This window comes from Temnothorax curvispinosus, unplaced genomic scaffold (assembly GCF_003070985.1).
Source record: "Temnothorax curvispinosus isolate PA1 unplaced genomic scaffold, ASM307098v1 QBEX01002647.1, whole genome shotgun sequence".
NCBI lineage: Eukaryota > Metazoa > Arthropoda > Insecta > Hymenoptera > Formicidae > Temnothorax > Temnothorax curvispinosus.
The window spans coordinates 643-9,210 of NW_020212427.1; the positions used below are offsets into that span (position 1 = coordinate 643).

General features: G+C 33.6%; 1 pseudogene; it reads left to right on the forward strand.

Annotated features, from left to right (window-relative positions):
* Positions 1-341: 341 nt before the first annotated feature.
* LOC112451836 lies at positions 342-2,249 on the forward strand (annotated as a pseudogene).
* The last annotated feature ends 6,319 nt before the right edge of the window (positions 2,250-8,568 follow it).

An 8,568-nucleotide genomic window follows, 5' to 3' on the forward strand; every position in this document is an offset into this window, starting at 1 on the left:
TTAACTATTACTCGAATGCAATTTTACCAAAGGAAAAAGTTTCCTTTTCTGTATTGCGTGTACGCCAATTCTAGAACGCTGATATTTTTAACGTTCCTCGAATGTAATTAGTCAGATTTAATGTAACGTAATTAGTGTTTTATTTTAGTTTTTAACACTGTTATTTCGCTATTCAGTTCCCGGTGTAAGTGAAACTTGCAAACCGTAATTTGTTACAGTAAATTTTCGCCGCTGTTTATTGCAAAAAAATGTATCTACGATCTCTATAATTATACAAATAAAAACTTTGCTCGATATTAGAGGAAACAGCTTCGCAGAGGTAAATGAGAGCGAGAGGGTAGAAAACCAGCTCAATTATCTTTCAGCTGCCTCTACTCGAGTCGTTTATTCACATCTCGACGTCTTTTTGCCAATGCGGCGAAGCGGTGCTGGAGGAACGAGCTTACCATAGCAGAATCTCGCCAGACGACGTCATTCACATGGTCAATACGATGACGGATGACGCCCTGGAGGCAATGAGACTGAAATTATTGGGCGAACAACCAAACACGTACGCCTACAGCAAGGCACTCAGCGAGGAATTCGTGTCGAGATGCGGCCTGCCTGTAGGAGTCATACGCCCGTCGATAGGTGAGAAAATTAAACGTTTTCATGTTTTTAATCCTTGCTCGTCACGTAAAACGATTATCGTTGAATAACGAAGCAAATAAAATCTTTATATACGCATCTCCCTCTTCGAGAAAATCAACTTTATCAATGTTTATATTCAATATTTTAAATATAGTTTTGCATAGAAAGATTTATTCTATACTTATGTACGACATATTCTTCTTTTTTTTTTATGGAATCTTCTCGATTGTATCATTAATAAAATGTTAACAATATACAATCTGATTTTAGTGACAGCATCTTTTAAAGAGCCCGTGCCCGGCTGGGTGGACAATATGAACGGCCCGACCGGATTAATGATCGGGGCGGGTAAAGGAGTAGTACGGTCCATGCTCTGCAACGCGGATTACGTGTCCGATATAATACCCTGCGACATGGCCGTGAACGCGACAATCGCTCTGGCTTGGCAGGTCGGAATGGAAAAGTCTACCAAGCCGTTGTTTCTAAACGCCACGGCGAACCACGAGAATCCAATTTCTTGGGGCGACGCTTTAGAAATCGGGAAGAAACACGTTCTCGCGAACCCCTTCTCGCGTAAGGCGATATTACAACACGAGTTTGCGGCAACAGATTGCAAAAATATATCTGTGAGATATATCTTTAACGTGTGCAACGTAAACGTTTGTTTTAGAGCCGCTCTGGTATCCCGGTGGACGACTGACTTCCTCCAAGGTTCTACATTGGCTCGCCGTCATGTTCTTTCAAACTATACCCGCCTACCTGTTAGACATTCTACTTATCGTCACTGGAAATAAACCATTCCTGGTGCGAGTACAAAATAGAGTAAACGTCGGATTGGAATTGCTCCAATATTACACCATGAAGCAGTGGGTTTTTCGGTAAGAAGTTAAATTTCTCTTAAATACACCGTCGATTCGATAGACTAATTATTCTAATTAATGATTTATTTTATTTTTCTGCTGTATTTAATTGCAGTGATGACAATCTACGCGATCTGGAACATCGATTGTGTCCCTCCGATAAAGAGACATTTTTCACGAATACGAAGCTTATCGGTTGGAACGAATATCTGTTAGCGTATATCTTAGGTACGAGGCAATATTACCTGAAAGACGACCCCTCGACACTGCCGCGGGCAAGACGAGTCTTTACGTACCTATACTTCGCCGATTGCCTACTGAAATTAATATTCGGGATTTTCCTCGTTTGGATAATTTACACGTGGACAATTTCCGCTAAGCCATTATAGCGATGCTAGTCCCGTCGACTGAATAAGTGTAGAATATAAAACTCGCTTAATCCTTTACGGTATAGCGTAATTCTCCAAGTGCACGCGATATTGTAATTAAACTAACATTTTTGGGATTTTCATAAATTCCTTCAAGTAACAGGAATTCTTTGATTAATGTTAGACCAGCCAAGCAGATGAAATTAAGAATGAAATATTCAAAATCCTCGCTTGTTCGCGAGAAATAGTTTGGATCGCAAAGGATTAAGTATTTGATTTATAAATTTGAACATGGTTGTGCAAAAAGAAATCAATTTTTATACCTTTCGATGTCTCTATTGCAAAATGTTGCTAAATATAATATTCCTAGCAAAAAATAATTCTCATAATATTCTTAACAACTTTTTATACTTTAAATTTATAAAAATTTTTAGAAAAAATAGCTTAAACTTCTTCAGACTTTTATAAATTTTCTTCGAAAATTATGAAAATTTAAGAACATTTCAAAATTCGCATATAGAAAAAATTCTAAAGATGTATGTTTTCTCGACATTTCTGAAAAATGTTCCAATTTATAGAAAAAATCTGAAAGTTTTTAAAAATTAAAAATTGTAAAAGATTCTAAAAATTCAAGAAAGTTGTGAATTTTAAAAAAAAATTCTAAAAACATTTTTTTGCCAAGAATATTATGCGCGAGAAGTAATCAAAAACTATTATTTACTTTTTATTTTTAATTTTTAACATTGTGGAATTTTGTCAAAGTTCTTTTAAAGTATAGATGAAATATAATATGTGAATATATTATGTTTGGTTCGAAAAATTATCCATGGAGTGAGTTCTTTTTCTGCACATCTACGTCTAATTGATTTTATCTTATGTTGATAATATACGTTACATGATAAGACAACCTCTTTCATGTATGATAGTATCTCTTTCATGTATATTTATCAACGAAGAAACGTGCCAACGTTGAGAACTTTATTATATATTGTACACGCTACGATAACGCTATCAAATACTCGCAACCATAATACATAGAATATCATAATAAAAGATCTTAAAGACTATAATAGTACATTTTGATATTGATTTTAATGAATCGATATCAATAAATTTGCATTTTGTTATACTTATTATAGCTTAATGCAAATTTATCAAAATACCTCGAAACAAATATTTCGAATAACATCGAAATGCAACGATTCGCTTTTCAGTCTGTTTTTAAATATAAGTATAATGGAATAAAGTATAATGAAATGTATGGGCTTTCAAAATATACGAAAGTAACACACACACCCACACACACGCGCGCGCGCGCATATGTACGCGCTAATTTGCAATTAAATTGATTCTTGAGCTGTTTTGAAATTACGTGTTACAAACAATTGAGATGACTCATGTGTAATAAAATTTTTTTCAGGCAATAAAGTAGTAAATAGCTCAAGATACAAGCTACGTTTGCCGTTGCGTATACTAATTGTAAGATGGCCAAATCTATGGAGAACAGATTCTCCAAAATGTCCGCTACAAATTTTGTCAATAGAAAGATTATATACTTGATACAGAATCTGATATATGCTATTGACAGAACGTTGACAGAAATATTGTTATCACGAAATGTGATAGCAGGATTGATTACAGAAATCCAGTGATCTTTGACATACTTGCTATACAATTTGGCGCGAATTGACGGCAAAAATGGAGCAAAATCTGCATTCTTGGTTTCTGCTACCAAACTGTTATCAGATTATGTCAGTAGAGGTTTTTTAAAGTAAGAAGTGTTGTCACTCTTCGCCGTATTACCTCGCGCAATTGATTTTTTTTTTATCTTGATTTCATATTGATGCATTTTTTTTACATCAGATTGAGAAATTTTTTTCAAAATTTGACGCAGTGCTTCTTTAATCTGATGTAAAAAAAATGCATCAATATGAGATCAAGATTGCGCGATGCGCGTAATATGGCGAAAAAATGGCTAAAAAAACCGCTACATGTACACACATACACATGTATGTATACACTCCATATACACATACATACATGATGTGCAAAATTTGACTGAGCAACATGCTTGGTGATGCACATCAGGTTACGCAAATGTCCGCGGTATCATGCTAAAATCATAAAAAACCGAGGTTACTTTAAATTGCGATATCTCGTTAAATAATTGGCGTATAAGGACAAAGTGTTTTTTTTTTCCTCAAAGTCCGTACTTTGAGATGGTATCAATGATTGACATAATGTTCGCCAATTTTTTTGTTAGACGGTGGAAGACTGCAAATTTCAAGATTTTGGATATCTCAAATACGTCCTTATTTAAAACTGACCACGCCTTTGAGTATAAACCTGAGTGAAAATTGAACAAAAGCACCTTATACTAGAGAGTTTGCCCTGTAAAATCTTTTTTTAAACTTTTTTTACGTTAATTATTCGCTGAGTAATTGCAGTTTAAAAATCGGCAAAAATTTACTGACAAAAAGTGATCCCCTAATTTTTTTTAGCAGTGTATAATAGTATCATTATGTATTTTTGATTATGTCACTTTAGAGAGAAAATTTAAAATAAGAGGAAACTATCTGCAAATCAAAGAAATTTTTATAAATTTTTATACAAAATTACACACATACACACAATGTAAAATTAAAAATGTTAAAGACTATTTTCTCGGTAGCTACTAGAAATAGCAATAAAATTTTGTAAAGGTTAAATTTGCACAAGATAAGATTTCCTAGGTTTTCTATTATTATCTTTAATAGTTCCCGATAGAAAACAAATTGCTTAACATTCTTCATTTTTACATACACGTACAAATACAATTTTACATATATGTAAAATACATATGTATGTTTAGGTATTATTTATTTTTGATTGATAACCATCATTAAAATTACTTTGTCGTAAGATCAAGATAAGTCGCAATAACTGGCAATAATGTAACGAAGATTTAACGAGCCTTATGGCTCAATCAAATACTTTCTCCAAGTTGGAACGAGCATTGAAAAGAAAACATGCTCTTTACGCGCGAACGTACGCTTCGTCATTCGGTTAGCGGCTTACTTCGATCCGGATAAGAACTTTTACAAATTTAGATGATAAATTTACATAATACAATATATTATTTTCCATTATAATTATATAATTTTTGTACGCCGGATGTTTTGTATTTTCTTATCTCTTCGTTTAATATACTGATACTAATATCAATTTTCTGACTTTCCTAAATAAAGCATTAAATAAAAAGTATTCTTTCAACATAATTTTTTTTATTTTCCCGTTTTACTTTTCTCATAATTTTTTAATCTTTAGAGACTAGCATAAACGTTGTAAAAAACACTACAAGTTTGCATGCCGACGTTAATCAGCCAACCTGAAGTAGCGAGAGAGTGGAAATGTTACGGGTTTGGATGAAAGAAGCTGAAGATCGTAGAGAGTAGAAATGAAAGAGGAGAAAGATGAGTAGTGAATAAAGGGAGCTTTCCAGCAAACGACACAAGTCGACACAAGTGTCGTTTTGTCTTTGTTACACATAGCCAAAAAAGAAAGATAGGATGACGTTTGTGTCGACTTGTATCGCTTGCCGGAAAGCTCCTAAAGTCTAGAAATTCGAGAGTCCGATGGCTCATTTGAAAAAGAAAGCAAAAATAATGAGACTTACTACTTGTTGAATTTGACATGATTCACTGAACTCCGAGCCTTGTGGATTCGCAAAAGGTTAAGATTCTCAATTAGTTGGCACTTGGTGATGATAAGTGACGTCGCGCACAGTTTAACTTCGAACTCAGTTCGAAATTAGATTGCGATACAGCAACTCGAAGCTCACCATCAGTAAAATAACAGAGAAGAAACAAGACTAATAGTAGCGGTAGCGATTATACATATAGTCAGGATGTCGCGATGTGTTTATATAAGGTATAGAAGTAGGATTTCATCGTGGGTTATAGTAGGTTCTCGGTTCTGAAGTTTTATAATTGAGAGGATTTTTTTGTTATCCGTGACATTTGAACTTCAATCATTTATTAATAAACTCGGCATAAATATATTGCTTCTCGTATTTTATGTCAGTTCTTAATTTTCACTTATTTATTGGCAAATATGTACATTAAGGTATACTAGACAAAAAAAAATTTTTTTTTTAATTTTTTTTGCGGCACCTCCCAAAATGTTTCCAATTCACAAAAAAATAATTTCTGCCAAAGTTCAGCTTGATCGGATAACGGAAACCCGTGCCCCCGGCTCTTTAAACATTTTAATTCCCTTGTATTAAACTGTTTACACAATTAACCTTAATTTTTAAAGTGTATTTTCCACAAAAATCGGCCTAGAGGACTTTTCTTTTTTATTTTACATGTGTGCCTTGCTTTTCTGCACTGTTTGAGACCTTATACGTCTTATTTAAACAATTAGGTAAATTATTAATAATTAAAAATAAAAGTAAATAGTTATTGCATTTATTGTATCCTGACAAAGTTGGGAGCCCCTCGGACCCTTATTCTAGGAGGGGACCTGAGGAGACTTAAGGGAGGAAACCACGTGACGGCCGGAAAAAGAATGCTATTTTCGTGAATTTTTTTCGGGAGAAATAATAAATTTAATGAAGTTGGTTTTTTATTTCTTTAAAGTACATATATTGAATATATTGCAAAAAAAATCGTTAAAAAATTATTAATCCCCGCCTATTTGTTTACTGTATATATACACACATATCAGCAAATTACTACAAAACTTTGACCAAGACGTTTGGCCATGCGGTAGAATTGATTAGTCAATCCCAGGATTGCCCGCGTTTCGGGCTTTGACCATAACATATATGTAATATAAATTATAGTGTTTTAACACTGCAGTGGCAGTGAATATTGAAATGCACGATATACATAACGACAAAACAATAAAAACTTTTGGTAAGATTTGCGTTTTTTAATTACAGTTTAGATTCCTATAAAAATATAAATATTAATATAAAACAAATAATTAAAAATATTATTAGATTATATGTTTAATATAAAAAAGCCTGCTGTATATAGAGACTAGTTTAGAGTTTGAATATGGATTATTAAACTTAATATATTGATTAATAAAAGAAATAAGATACCGCTCGATAATATTAAAGCTAAAACGTAGGATTACGGTCAATTTTCAAGCAAAAATTAATGTCGATATACAATTTTGATATACAATAAAATTTATTACAAAAATAAAGTTAAATAAGGCTGACGTTTCGGCTTATCTTCAAAATAATTAATTCGAATTTAAAAAATATATAAACCTAAAAATTTATAGCCTAGGTCTCTAGGTTCCTAATTAATCACAGGAGTAGCAAGATGACGTCTCTAGACGTCAATTAAACGTTATTAATGACAATAGATAGCGATAGTCTGCAAATTTATGTAAAATAATGCAATAGATTCCCACAAATCATTAACTAGCAACTTAGGTTTATATATTTTTTAAATTCAAATTAATTGCGCTGAAGATGGCTAACAATAAGTAAGCCAAAACGTCAACCTTATTTAACTTTATTTTTGTAATAAATTTTATTGTTTATCAACATTGTACATCAACATTGATTTTTGCTCGAAAATTGGCCATTTAATCCTACTTAATATTAATTATTAAATAATTTATAAATTTAAAGTAAAATATTTTATTTTAGTATTACAAAGTAGTAACAAAAAAGTAATGAATCGTTACTTTCTTAACGATAACGATAACGCGTCACTTCTTAAAATTAGTAACGGTAATGCGTTACTGTATGAAGTAACGTTTCCAACTTTGCTAATATCTGCAGATACGAGTAACAGCATTAATGTTGGTTTAGAAAGAACGCCGCGAGAAGATTGCCGCGCGACCACTCAAGACTTCTGCAGCGTTTCGTTTACGGCGCGGTCCTAAAGGGCTAAAGGGGCAAATTTCCTTTTCAATTGAGTCTTGTTGAGTAACCGCAGGTATGAACGTATGAGTGCATGAGACTGATATTTGTTTAGGTAAGTATCCAGGATTTCTTTAAAGATCTTTGACATTATGACAATCCCGAACTTATTGCCGCGGGCCTAGCAAATTAAGCAAATAAACTTTCCTATCTTGTCTGTTTAAATTTTGCCATCCGGAAGATTTCTTACGATCTTTCACGGTTTCATCACATTTATGTAAAGTAAACATGTAGAAAAGTAAACGGAATAATATGTCGAGATGATGGCCCGCTCGCCGATCAATAATCGTTGGTCCACGGTTTTTTTTTTCTTTTTTTTCTTATCCGAAAGATAATTCTGTTAAGTTTCCCCGGGAAGAAAGGAAACGTAGAGTTTAACATGGACGTAACAGAATCTTAGGAACAAATAGCGCGCGTTTGTGGCTCGGTCGCAGTCGAACATGCGAAAAGGATCGATGATTTCGACGCATTTCGTTCCCGATACCGACTTAGTTTAACACGTACGATTTTCACTTTTCGCACGTATTTACATGGCGGCGGGAAATTATATACAGGTCGCGGCATAAATAAATAGTAGCATTTACTACGAATGACCGCTCGTAAAGAAACTTTCATCACGGCTCCGCGTATACCTTTTCAACAGGAAAGGGAAAGCAAAGAGAGAGAAAGAGAGAGAGAGAGAGAAAGATGCAGTTACGAAAGGAAGTCTGTCGTGTGTTTGAATATCTTTAATACGATCCCGTCTGTGAGCAGTACCTAAGTATAAACAATGCAGGGGGAGGGA